This window comes from Micromys minutus (assembly GCF_963924665.1).
Source record: "Micromys minutus genome assembly, chromosome: 20".
NCBI classification, from domain to species: domain Eukaryota; kingdom Metazoa; phylum Chordata; class Mammalia; order Rodentia; family Muridae; genus Micromys; species Micromys minutus.
The window spans coordinates 39,424,905-39,439,862 of NC_137955.1; positions in this window are offsets into that span (position 1 = coordinate 39,424,905).

Genomic DNA, 14,958 nt, shown 5'->3' on the forward strand with positions numbered 1-14,958 from the left:
CAACAAGTACTTAGAATTTAAAAGAAGAAAGATAGCTATTTTCTCTAGTTCTCTTATTCAACATAGTACTGGAAGTCCTGGCTGAAGCAATTAGACAGTAAAAGATCAAGGGGTTACAAATTGGAAAGGAAGAAGTAAAAACATCACTCTTTGCAGATGACATAGTAGTGTACTTAACTGACCCCACAAATTCCACCAGAGAACTCCTACAGCTGATAAACAAGTTCAGCAGAGTGGCAGGATAGAAAATCAACTCAATCAAATCAGTAGTCTTAGTATATTCAAAGGACAAACATGTGGAGAAAGAAATTAGGGAAAAGATACCCTTCACAATAGTCACAAAAACTATGAAATACCTTGGTGTGACTCTAACTAAGCAAGTGAAGGACCTGAATGACAAGAACTTCAAACCTCTAAAGAAGGAAATTGAGGAAGATCTCAGAAAATGGAAAGATCTCCCATGCTCATGGATTGGAAGGATCAACATTTAAAAAATGGCCATCCTACTAAAAGCAGTCTACAGATCCAATGAAATCCCCATCAAAATTCCAACCCAGTTCTTCATTGAGTTGGAAAGAGCAATGTGCAAGTTTATCTGGAATAATAAAAGACCTAGAATTTCAAAATTTTTCCTCAACAACAAGAAAACATCTGCGTGAATGACTATCCCTGACCTCAACTATATTACAAGTCAGTTGTGCTGAAAACTGCATGGTACTGGTACAGAAATAGACACTTGGATCAATGGAATAGAATAGAAGATCCAGAAATGAGCCCTCACATATATTGTCACCTGTTTTTGGACAAAGGAGCTGTAAACATTCAATGGAAAAAGGACAGCCTATTCAACAAAAGGTGTTGGTCCAACTGGCACTCAGCATGTAGAAAAATGAAAATAGACCCTTTCTTATCTCCTTGTACTTAGCTCAAGTGTAAGTGGATCAAAGATCTCCACAGTAAACCAGATACACTAAAACTATTAGATGAAAAATTAGGGAAAACCTTAGAACACATAGGCACAGGAGAAAATTTTCTGAACAAAACACCAATGGCTCTTGCTCTAAGGTCAAAGATTAACAAATGGGACTTAATGAGATTGCAAAGTTTCTGTAAGGCTAAGGACACTGTCAAGAAAACAAAACGACAGCCAACAGAATGGGAAAAGATTTTTTCCAACTCCACATCAGATAGAGGCCTAATATCCAAGGTATACAAAGAACTCAAAAAACTAGACACCAGAGAATCAAACAACCCTATTAAAAATGGGGTACAGAGATTAACACAAAGTTCTCCATTGAGGAATATAGAATGTCTGAAAAACATCTAAGGAAGTGCCATCATTCTTAGCCATCAGGGAAAATTTGCAAATCAAAACAAACCTGAGATTCCACCTCACCTCAGATTGGCCAAGATCCAAAACTCAGATGACAGCAGATGCTGGTGAGGTTGTGGAGAAAGAGGAACACTTCTCCACTGTTTGTGGTGTTTTAAACTGATATAACCACTGTGGAAATCAGTCTGGCGATTCCTCAGAAAATTAGACATAGTACTACCTGAAGATTCGGCTATTCCACTTCTGGACATATACTCCAGAGACACTCCAATATACAACAAAGACGCATGCACCACAATGTTCAGAGCAGCTCTATTTATAATAGCCAGAAGCTGGAAAGAACCCAGATGTCCTTCAGTAGATGAATGGATACAAAAATTGTGGTACATTTTCACAATGGAGTACTACTCAGCTATCAGAAACAATGACTTAACCAAATTCTTAAGAAAATAGTTGCATCTAGAGAATATCATCCTGAGTGAGATAACCAATCATAAACGAACAGACATAATATGCAGTCACTGACAATGGGATCCTAACCCTAGAAAGCTTGAACTACCCCAGAAACAACTCACATACTGTTCTTGGATTTCAAGGAAAAGACAGAAACAAAAAAAAATGCTCAATTCTTAGACACCAAGAAAACTTTGACTAATTCCACGATACACCCTGTTTTACATGTACTTTTTGCTCATTGTAACTAGTAAGACCTTAATGCAGAGTATCAAACCTCAAAAAAAAAAAAAAAAAAAAAAAAAAAAAGCCAAGCACTGACAAAAATATATTCATATACATTTATGCAAAAATGCTTAAAATTTGTTCTTTTATCTTTGTTTTTTAAAATAAAATTAAAAAAAGAAGGAGTCAGCAGATTAGAACATACAGCCAAAGTTATTATTAGGAAAAGCAGAGAAGTTCAGTCAGAAGCCAAAATAGCTTTTTGTCAACTTTTGTTATTTAAACATCATAATGTTTAATCTATACACACCAAGAATACTTTGACTATTTCCATGTTATGTTTTGTTTTACATATGCTTCATGCTTATGGTAACTAAGCATGAAGTAAGTTTTCAATGCATACTATCAAATCTTTAAAAAAATCAAATACTGACAAAAATATATTCATATAACTTTATCCCAAAATGCTTTTAAAAGTCTGTACATGTATTTATCTTTTTAAAATAAAGTTGTAAGAATATATATATATATATATATATATATATATAGATAGATAGATAGATAGATAGATAGATAACTTTACACTGTGAGTCCTTGGGGCAAAATTAGTTATGCCATGCATGACCTTATAGAACATACTTCTAAATACCGTCTAACTCATCAGGGAAGCTCTACAGGGCACTGGAAATATTCGTACATAGTAAAATATCAACAATGTCAAGCATCTAGACTCTCAAGTTTCCAGGGATTAAACTACCAACCAAAGAGTACACATGGAGGGACCATGAATCCAGCCGCATATGTAGCTGAGGATGATGGCTTTGTCTGGTATCAATATGAGTAGAAACCCTCGGTCCTGTGAAGGCTCATTTCCCCAGTGTAGGGGAAAACGAGGGCAATGGGGTGGGAGTGGGTGCATGGGAGTGGAAACATCTTCATAGAAGCAGGGAGAGAGGGAATGCAGAATGGGAGAGGGGGAAAGGTGATAACATTTGAAGTGGAAATACATAAAATATTCAATAAAATGACTTTAAAATGTTTATTTTAAAGAAAAGTGCATGTACAATATTTTAATACTTTTGACTTTTGAATTATAAATATAACCAAAAGTAATTTTGATTTTGTAAAAACCATTTTTGTTATTCTCCTTTGTAGCTTTTATTTTAAAACTTATGTAAATTTGAGGAGCTGCCTTATAGCAATGGGTAATTCATTATTGTTATAAAAGTTTAAGTAGCTGTATGAGACCTTGAACAAAATTATTTTCCAATCATTTCTTTTCTAAAATGATTATGATGACTCTGTCTAGTATCACAAACAAACATCTGTGTCATTAATAATATCAATAAACAGCATAAAATTTCTTATTACCAGCTTTAATATAAAGTACACACTGATTTTTTAATATCCAGAATATACTTCATTTAGTGAATTATTTTATTAAATTAATAAGGAGACTTTTATTAGTTTTAGATTGCATATTAGAAAATTCAAAATTATATACACTTTGCATTGGAAACATCTGAATTAGTAATATTAAAAGAACACAGAAAATTTACCTGCTGTGAAACACATTTGTTAATTTCTTTGTTCTCACACTTGAAAGATTATTGTTCTCTGCCACCTTTCAATAGATTATTCAAATCTTGAATTTTTAAAGGGATATATTATAAATAAGTAGAAATAGAAATAAAATAAACATAAATTTATTTCCAGAAAATAGCCCACAATATATAAAAAATACTATGAATAATCTTACATTTATTTTATACATAATTTACTTAAAATACATAAAGCTAAGAATCAGAAGACATTAGCTGTTTCAAGCGTCTAAATTTTTCATTTTGGCACACTTGTTCCTCCAGGGAAAACATTTATGTAATGTATTTAAATATCACACTAAAGCAACACTGACATCTGTTCATACTTTATTTATATTGTACTTGACACATCAGTACTGAAAATAAATTGTGAATTCTAATACTAACAATGTTCCTGTTAGTTAATAAAAGTTTGACAAATAATTTGTTTTTCTATAGTCAGTGAAAAATGAGAGTAGTCATTACTTAATAATTCAAATACATTAATAAGCTACATTCTGAAAGCACACACCCCTACATGGGTCTTAGGAAAAATGATGCCTGTGATTTAGCTAATGGGACAGAATTGGCAAGTTAGTTTCATAGAGGAGAATTCACAGAGAATGATCAGAAGTTAATTTCTCTCCCTTTCTTTTCTTTACTGTTCACCACGATCACTAAAGAAGTTAAGACCTGTTTACTAATTTTCAAACCCTTCTTGTGCCTTTCAAACCATTCATTTCCCTCAATGCTCAGTCTTAATATCCCTAATTACCCACCATAAAGGAATTGTTGACCTGGGCTCCATATTTATTTGTTTACTTACTTTTCATTCATATAACTGTTTTTTGGTCTCCCCCAAATCTCTATCAGGTAAATATTACAATTAATATTTCAAAAGTAAAATTAAGGAGAAAAATGCTGAAATACTTTTTTGCTATTATTAAACTTAAAAGTCAGAAAAACATGATTATATTAATACCAACAATGGTGGGGGAACACATTCAAAATCTTTCATATTCAAAAACTGGAGCTCAGAGAAGTATAATTTGAACATTGTCACTTTTCTCAAATGCTCTCTGTTCTTGAATAGCAGGCATACTGCTTCAGATAAACAAAGGTCGGCTGCTATATTCTTACATCCTTGCCTATTTACTCAAACCAATATTGATACTTGATAATTGGTAATCATTGGAATCAATTACTATTAGTGAAGACGTTCAGTAATTGTTAAAAGAAATCTTAATTCCCACGTTGTTAAAATAAAAAGAAGTATATCAGTTTGGTCTACTCTTTGATGATGTTAACTCAGTGGTGAATCCCTGGATATATTTCTGATTATTAAATGTGTAGAACAAGGTGTTTCTGTGTGGGGAAAAGTGATTTTTGTGTTTGATAGTCTTTTGAAGATTTCTCAGGTATTTTCTGTCCAGTTAATACAAACTAAGGGGACATTTATCACATGTTTTATTCTTTGTCGATAAATTGCCAACGATCGTTATGTTTCATCACATAATTCGATGGTACTTTAGGTCATAATAATTTGAATTTAGAGGTCTGCTATGAATTATATATTACGGGCTTTCCTCCATCACCTTTTCCTTCATTTAAATCTTAGAATAATTACAGGTTGGTTTATAGTGCTGTCAGAATTGTTAAAATATTTAGAGCCTTAAAATATTCACCAGCAATCATTACACATTCATTTAAAGACTTTGTGACTAACCAACATGAAGGGAAATGAAGAATGAAATATCTCCTGTAAAGTCAATGAAAGGAAATAAAGCAGTCTATAAAATATCCATTGTAGGAAATGGATCCCTTTGTCCTCTGAACTTGAACTCAACCCTCTTTGTCTTTTCAAGTTAAAAGTTGCATAATTATCAAACACAAAACTTTGACTAGAATTAAATAGTAATGTATACGTCATTTTCATACACCAAATTTCTGAAACTTGAAAATTTTTCCTCAGATTAAAATTGTATATGCACAAAGTCTGCTATTATGATAATTCATTCATTTTGAGATTACATATGGTGAGACCCATGGCTCCATTGTATATGCAGCAGAGGATAGCAGTGTCAGGCATCAATGTGAGAAGAGACCTTTGGTCCAGTGAGGGGGCATTTTCCCAGTGTAGGGGAATGCTAAAGCACTGTGGTTAAGAGGGTGATTTGGAGAGAGTGCACCTTAGTGGAGCCAAGTTGAAGGGGAGCTGGGATGGGAAGGGGGAAAGGAAGGGGATAACATTTGAAATGTACATACAAAGAGTATCCAATAAAATAATTTTAAAAAGATAACATGTTTTCTTTAAATAAACCATTTAGGGTAGATGTTAAAATAACTGTTCTTTTTTTTAACAGTAAATAGCAGATGTTTTTAATAATTTTCATAAATTTTAAGTGTTTAATTCAAATATATTTTAATCAACATATTCATACTGCATGTGAACATACTTTCCTTTATGATATCTGTGAACACATTTCAGTAATTTTTTATTCATATTCTATCTCTAGAATGGAGACTATGTTATAAAAGTAAATACTATACACACATGCAGAACACATTGTCAATATAAAATACACCCTTCCAATCTTCTGACAATTCCCTTCAAATGTTTTTTTAAGGCAACAAATTTCAAATCACTACTTGAAGTAGTGTACAAAGTCATTTACTTTCATGCTTGAAAGCTGTATAATTTTTAAATTGGGAAGAAAACAAACAGGAAAATACTTTTCCATTAAGAAGTCATCATTTGCCTTAGGATTCATCATTTACATGTCAAACAGGATTTTCTGTGCCTTTAGAAAAAGACAGTACTAATTCTAGATTTTATAGATATCTCTGAGTATGAAGCTAATTCAAACTAATAAGGGAATAATTGTTTATTTCTATAGCTAAAATGAATTTCTTAATTAGGGAAAGAATTGAATGTCACAAAAAAAGGAGTGACATTTGTTTTCACAAAAAAATTTTAAAAAATATGTCTGGACTCAATAGTATATGCTCATCTGACAATCATGGAAATTTATCTTACTGCAACAATTTTTGAGAAGAACCACACTTGTCTAGTACAGAACAAATTAAATAAAATAATTATAAACATGACTATCAACATCTTGTGTATTTTTAGCAAAATAAACTCATTTGTCAAATATTAGCATTAAAAATACCATCACCTGGGACTGAAGATGTGGCTCCATAGCTAAGAGCACTCATCTCTCCAACAGAAAACCAGATCCAATATGGAGACTTACAAACATCTCTAACTTGGCTTCAAGAAGATAAAATGCTTTCTGATTTCTGAAGGAACCAGCTATGCACATGATAAACAGATATATATCTAAATAAAACACACATGTACATACATACACTAAAAATCCATAATCTATTAAAAGTAAATTGTGCAAGTTCATTAAAAATTGCATTAATATACTAAATATATCAATCATCGCATGTATTTTTTTCATTTATTTTGGGTGTGGTGTGAGGTACGCTAAGCAAAAAAGCTATAATGGGAATCTCTAGTTGAGAGGACAAGTTTCAGGAGTCTTTTTTGTCCTTCTATCCTGTTTACAACAGTGACTTTCTATTTCTTCACACACTTGTGTAAAGAAATGGTGTTGGTACAATTGTCACTCAGCATGCAGAAGAATGAAAATAGACCCTTTCTTATCTCCTTGTACAAAGTTCAAGTGCAAGTGGATCAAAGATCTCCACATTAAACCAGGTACACTGAAATTATTAGAAGAGAAAGTAGGGAAAACCTTAGAACACAAAGGCACAGGAGAAAATTTCCTGAACAGAACATAAATGGCTCATGCTCTAAGGTCAGATATTGACAAGTCGGACTTAATGAGATTGCAAAGTTTCTGTAAGGCTAAAGACATTGTCAAGAAAACAAAACGGCAACCAACAGAATGGGAAAAGATCTTTACCAACACCACATCAGATAGAGGCCTAATATCCAAGGTGTACAAGGAACTCAAAAAGCTAGACACTAGAGAATCAAATAACCCTATTAAAAAATGGGGTACAGAGATAAACAAAACGTTTTCAGTTGAAGAACACCGAATGGCCAAAAAACATCTGAGGAAGTGCTCCACATCCTTAGCCATCAGAGAAATGCAAATCAAAACAACCCTGAGATTCCACCTCACACCAGTCAGATTGGCCAAGATCCAAAACTCATATGACAGCAGATGCTGGCGAGGCTGCAGAGAAAGAGGAACACTTCTCCACTCTTGGTGGGGTTGCAGGCTAATACAACCACTCTGGAAATCTGTCTGGCGATACCTCAGAAAATTGGATATAGTACTACCTGAAGACCCAGCTATTCCACTTCTGGGCATATACCCCAGAGACACTTTAATACACAACAAAGATATATGCACCACAATGTTCATAGCGGCTCTATTTATAATAGCCAGAAGCTGGAAGGAACCCAGATGTCCTTCAGAAGATGAATGGATACAAAAATTGTGGTACATTTACACAATGGAATACTACTCAGCCACCAGAAACAATGACTTGACCAAATTCTTAAGAAAATGGCTGCATCTAGAGAATATCATTCTGAGTGAGATAACCCAGTCACAAAAGAAGAGACATAATATGCAGTCACTGATAATGGGATGCTAACCCCAGAGGCTCGCACTGCTCCAGAAACAACTCACAGACTGTATGAAGTCCAAGCAATAAAGAAAACAAAATAAAACAAAACAAAAATATCTTTATACAACAAGAAAACTTTGACTATTTCCATGTTACATTTTGTTTTACATGTACTTTATGCTCATTGTAACTATTAGGTTTTCAATGCATACTATCAAACCTTTAAAAATATCAAGTACTGACTAAAAAATATATTCATACAGTTTTATGTAAAAATTATTTTTAAATTTGAAAAAGTACTGACAAAAATGTATTGTATAATTTTATGCAAAAAATGCTTAAGATCTGTACATTTATCTTTGTTTTGTAAAATAAAGTTGTTAAAAAAATCTTTACACATTTTATTTCCAAGCTACATCTTGATTTACATATACTTTATGCTCATTGTAACTAATAAGATTTTAATGCATACTATCAAACCTTTAAAAAAATCAAGTACTGACAAAAATGTATTCGTATACTTTTATGCAAAAATGCTTAAAATCTGTATATTTATCTTTGTTTTTTTAAAATAAAGTTGTTCAATTTTTTTTTTTTAAAAAAAGGCATATTCAGGCTTGTTGGCTTTCAGTCTTCTGGGCAACCCACCTGTATCCAAATCTTATCTCATTTTAAGAGTGCTGAGATTATACATAGGAACTATTATACTACCTGATTGAGCCAGACCACCAGGTATACACAGCAAGTGTTTTAGCTTGTAGAACCATGTTACTATAACCTTTTCTATATTTTCAAGATCACTAATTATGAAACGTTATCATGAATATAATATATATTATATTGGATAGTTATATGCCTTTTGAGGAAAAACGTATGTATTGTTATTGCAAATAAATCCCAATTGCCATCAGGTATGAATTTTCTCTATTACTAATAATTTTACTTCTATAAGTCCCAATTTCTTTAACCCTCCCCCCTTCCACTTGTCTCTATGACGGAATAGAAGTAGAAACTATCATCCTGAGTGAGGTAACCCAATCACAAAAGGATACTCAGGGTATTCACTCACTGGTAAGTGGATACTAGCCCCAGGAATCTCTAACTACCCAAGAAACATTTCACAGAACTTATGAAGCTCAAAAAGAAGGAAGGCCAAAATGTGGATGCCTCAGTCCTTAGAAGGGAGAACAAAACACTCATGGGAGGAAATACAAGGTGAACAAGAGGAGGGGATTGAAGAAAGATCATTCAGATGCCCCACCTTATGAGTCACCCCATATGCAGCCACCATTTTCTTAAAATAAGTAATCCGTAACAATGGGCATAAATACTTTCTGTGTTAACAGTGATTTATTTTATTTATTTTGTTTTTATAGCCTCATTTACCAATACATTTATGTCTTTCTATTCTTCCAGACACTTAGCCTGATTTAAAAATAAGAATGTGATGGCTATGTGAATCATGAACTTATGGCAGTTTTAGTAAGTTACTCAGCACATAGACAACATCAAGCCAGTCAGCACCCTGAGGTGATGCGCAGGAGATGAAGGCACTGAGAAAAATGGAGAGTTGCTGGGGAGAGGAACATTAGTGCTGTGCTCCAGTAGATGCTCTTTGTTCATGGAAATGTGGGCAGCACTAGCTGAGGTCGGCAGGTCAGACATAGACAAAAATATGAAATTGGAAGAGAGTTTGGGAGTCATTTGTTGATGCAAAAGAGGAAAAGACAGGCTATTTTGTATTGAGCCTATGTACAATTCAAAAATCACAGAGAAATTTTATAAAGAAGAAAGAAAAATCTCTGCTGGCATCACCGATAAGAGACAAGAAATCTGTCTGAATGAAAATATATTTGACAGGGATTCTGGAAGAATCCAAAAGTTGTATTCTTTTTCTTCCCTGTACTGAGGTTAGGTTGAGAAGATGTCTATTTTTCTGCAGACGGCTGTCAGAAGGATCATGTGCCTTAAAGCCCACCATGGGAAGAAAGATGAATGTTGTATGACAGATGCTATAAGGCTGCTAGGACAGACATAAAACAGTGAGATGTTAGTGAGGATAAGGAGGAATTGATTTTTTTTTTCTGTATAGATCACCTTCTTTCCTGGGGCAGAATACACAAGATAAGCCGCACGATTGAAATTTACAGGGAACAGGATGACAGTGGCAACTGGGCTGGTGGGAAGAAGATATATATAATCAGAGAATTATAAAACTATTACAGCTGAAGTTCTCATTAGTAATAATATCTTGTATAGGTCCCAAACAAGCATAATCGTGTATCCTGAGATATATCAGTGAGTTCATGTGAAAACTCATTTTAATGAAGAGAACACAGATTATTTTGATAAATGTTCATATGTTTGATGCCTATAATAAATCTACTGAGTTAGAAACGTGGTCCACTGGGGTGATGAAATCAGGAAAATTGTTACTAGAATAAAACCTTCTTGGGACCAATGCTATAGACTAGTGGGTAAAGGAATTTGATGGCAAACTGGATAATGTGTGTTCAATCCCACAGACCAGCGGTTCTCAATATTCCTTATGATTCTTTAATGGTGTTCATCATGTTGTGGTGACTCCCAACAATAAAATTATTTCATTGCTGCTTCATAATTTTAATTTGTGGTGGTTATAAATTGAAATGGAAATTTCTTTATTTTCTGCTTGTCTTAGTAGACCATTGTGAAAAAGTCATATGACCCTAAAAGGGATCATGGCACACAGGTTGAAAACTGTTGTCTTAGACCTACATACAAGATTGGGAAAGCCAAATCCTACAACTTGTTTACTGACCTCTATGTATGTAACATAGCATTTAAACACACCACACACACACACACACACACACACACACACACACACACTTATTCAAATTTAAATACTTTTAATTAGCCTGACATATAGACCTTCCAAGTATTCCCAAAAACTTACAAGAGAAATAGAATTCACATTAGAATCAATAGCCCCTTGTCATTTCTATATCAAACTATTGAATGGCTTCAGAGGGTATTAAGCACATATTCAAACATGTGACTTGACTAATATGTATATTTTACTGTGTATTTTATATCTCTGTTTTTATAACACACATCAAAAAAAACCAACTCATAAAGATAAAAGGTTTCTGCCTGTTCGCAGTTATTGTGGGGGATTGAGATCAGTTCATGAGAAATCCTCTATGTTGTTAAGTGGCTGTAACAAGACAGCATAGCATGCTATTTGCTGTTAGCAGGTGGTAGTGCTGGGTGAGTCGTGCAGTTATTACCACTGGCAGGGAAACCATCCACCAGGAGATTGGAATGAAGATTTTGTACAACTGGACTCTGTCAGTCAGGCTGAATCAAAACTTCTAAAGGGTCTGATGTTCTCATGTATATGTACATATATATATATATATATATCTTTGGTGTGTGTTGTAATGTATATATTATATGTATAGGTATAGTCATACACATAGACATAGACATAACTTTAGAAAAAGGTTTTCACATGACAATTATTACAACAAGTCTTTAGACAAAGCTATATAGAAAATCTCTAGCAAAGTGGCAAAGTACCTGTGACCTTCCCAATATGAATGAGTTTTATTGACTTAAAAGCATTGCTCAGGTCTAGGACCCAAGGAACAATGTGAAATAAAAATGAACTTTATTTTTTTTTTTTTATGTTGTCAGGACTAGGATTTTTTTTAAACGACTTTATTTTGCAAAACAAAGATAAATGTACAGATTTTAAACATTTTTTGCTTAAAATTATACATTTTTGTCAGTACTGTTTTTTCAGACATTAAAATAAATTTTACATAAAACCATGTGAATATATTTTTTAGTCAGTACTTGATTTTTTTCAAGGGCTTGACAGTATGCATTGAAAACCTACTAGTTGCAATAAGCGTAAAGTACATGCAAAACAATTGATGGGGCTTTTTTTCACAAGGATGAGTTCGATTCACTGAACAATTGGCTCCCAGCCTTCTTTATTGACAAATCAAGAACCAATTTGGGAACTAGACCTTACTGAGACACCTTACAAACAGACACCTTTTGTTGCAGGTCCACAGGACTCAGACATGGCACTTGGTGGCAGCACTGACCAGGCCCAGGTCCTTAGTTGGCATCACCTGCTATACATCAGAGTGTTCCTCACTATGCCCTAGTCTCCAGTTCCAGCTCTCCTCACTGTGCATTCATCCTTCTGTTTCTCTCTGATCTCTCCCACACTTAACTTTCTCATCATAGTCTTACCCTCGTTCTGGGTGTTATACCTCACCAACACCACGTGTCCCAAAGGCTGAGGTCATCTCAGGAGTGGCTTTTATTTAATTATTTTCCCTAAAATTTAGGTAACATAAAAGGGTTTTAAACTTGACTCTGTAAGTTATTTAACTATAGAATTGTTTTTAGTACAAATTTACATTATAAAAATATTCATTCAGTTTCAATTTATTTATTGATTATGTAAGAAGACATTTATTGCCAAGAAAAATTTTAAAAGATTTTCTTTCACAGTAAAATTTAAAAACTTCTTTAAATTTACATAAATTATTTTATTTTAATTTTAGTCTTTCAATTATGTAAGTTTGAAATATGTAGTACAATAATTTTATGTATTCATAAATATATTAATTCATTAGCTTACTTATGTAAATTAAACTACCTCAGTTTAAATTTTACTTTTAATGTCAATACCTAAACTCATAGTTATACACTACTAAAGAAAATTTAAGTTTTATGTAGAACTGTATGTATGAGCCTAGCCCTACCCAGAATATAGAAAGCTGGATACTATGTGATGTAAAACTATAATGGCCTTAAGTTTTAAATCTCATGAATAAAAATGAGTTTATGATATGGTGTTTAAAATGCTAATTTGCATTTTGTTAAAAGAAAGCATTGTTATGATCTATAAATGAATAACAAATGTAACACACATTGACAGTGTTATAAACACAATTTTCGAGCTCAAATATTCATTAACCTAAACTTTAATTTTTCTAAAATCAAATACATTAATTATAACTGTGCAATACTTCGGAAGTGAAGGTATATTTATGACTCTTGATTATGAGCTCAGCGTGTAAATCAACACAAAGGCTTTGTAATGTCTAATTTCCAGCTTCCACAATACATCAATAAACTTAAAAGTCTTCAGTTCTCCCTTAGAGTAATCACTGATGACATTCCACCCACTTTAATATAGCCTTTGATGTCGTCAATATATGATTGTCATTTTTCTTTATACTTGCTTATTCATCTTTTCCCCAAGTCAATTTCTGATGGTACTTATAATACTAATGATTATTTATTTTGAGGCTTACCCCACCATGGACTAATTTGCATTTTTATCTTTTATGTTACCTATTTAATTTGGGACATTAATTACTATCAACATACAGTAGTCTTTTAAGTTTAGATCACTAATTTAATCCTCAATTTGGAAAGTGTTTTTCACTATCAGCATCTGTTAAATTGTTACTACAAGACAAATAATTGGTTTTATTTAAAAAGTTACCTAACTTTCTGATTTTATGTGGTTTTTCACTAGGGCACATCTGACTATGGTATTAGAGTTTGTGTGTTTAATGGTTCATTTAGTTTACATTTATTGTTACATTACATAACTATATGGTCACATTTTCTAGACTATAAATTTAAATATTTTTTAGATCTGCGTTGCAGCTGTTTCTTAACTGTCCAGATTCTAAGGTCGATAAAGAAATCCCAGGCTGTGAGTCTGGGCGTACTCACTCAGAAACACTGGAGTCTCTGAAGTTGCATAGGGAATCAGTGATCCGTGATCTCCTATTGGAAAGCTGACCTTGCTCTGCAGATCCACTTCATTTGATGCATAATGTTGAAGTCAGCCGTACTGGGAACATGAGTTGAGACCGACTTCTGCTTACAAGGTACCATATGGTGAAAAAGTGCTTTATTCTTTTAAGTTGGGACGTGTTTCTGAGCACAGGAACTACTTGAATATTAAATTAAATACCTTCTCAGAATGTTGTGCTGAAAATGTTGGTTTTATTGGTCTATACTTGTGTTGTGCTAGTTTTATATAGTATAATTTCTATCATGAGCATTTATAATTCTAATCCTCTCTCTTCCTTCCTGCCTCCAAAATAACTCTAGTTAATGATGCATCTGTACTACAATTGTTAGGCTTGCATCTTGTTTGGCCATGACAGCAACTCTAACTGCCATTAGTACTATAACGGACTTGCACATATACAGTACTTTGCTTGCACTTGATTGTCTGTTCTCTCTTTGGTATTATATTTTGAACCTTATTTTAATAGTCACTTAAAAACTGTAGTTTTTTTATTTACCCCAATTAAAAATGTTTTATCTTTTAAAGAAAATAATGTGGTAATTTGTATCATTGTTACTTTGTTGTTATTGCCACAAAATACTAATTATGGCAACAAGTCTTTGCCATGAGATATGGAACATCATGAAAGTGAGTTAATAAAAATCATGTGCATGTGCTTGCTTTCAAAAGTAGCAGTTCATTTTCTCTCCCCATGGAGGCACATCTGTCTGTGTAATAGGCAATCCTATGACTAATATAAAGTCTTAACCCTAATTATTAGAATGGATAAATAAGTATAGCTCCTTGTGTTCAAATGCTTATTTGCATCCCCCAAATTAGTTTGGATGGGAGGGTCTGAATGTAGTTTCTGGGAGCCTGCCCCATTAATTCTGTTTGGTAAATAAAGATGCCAACAGACTGGGGAGAAGGAAAAA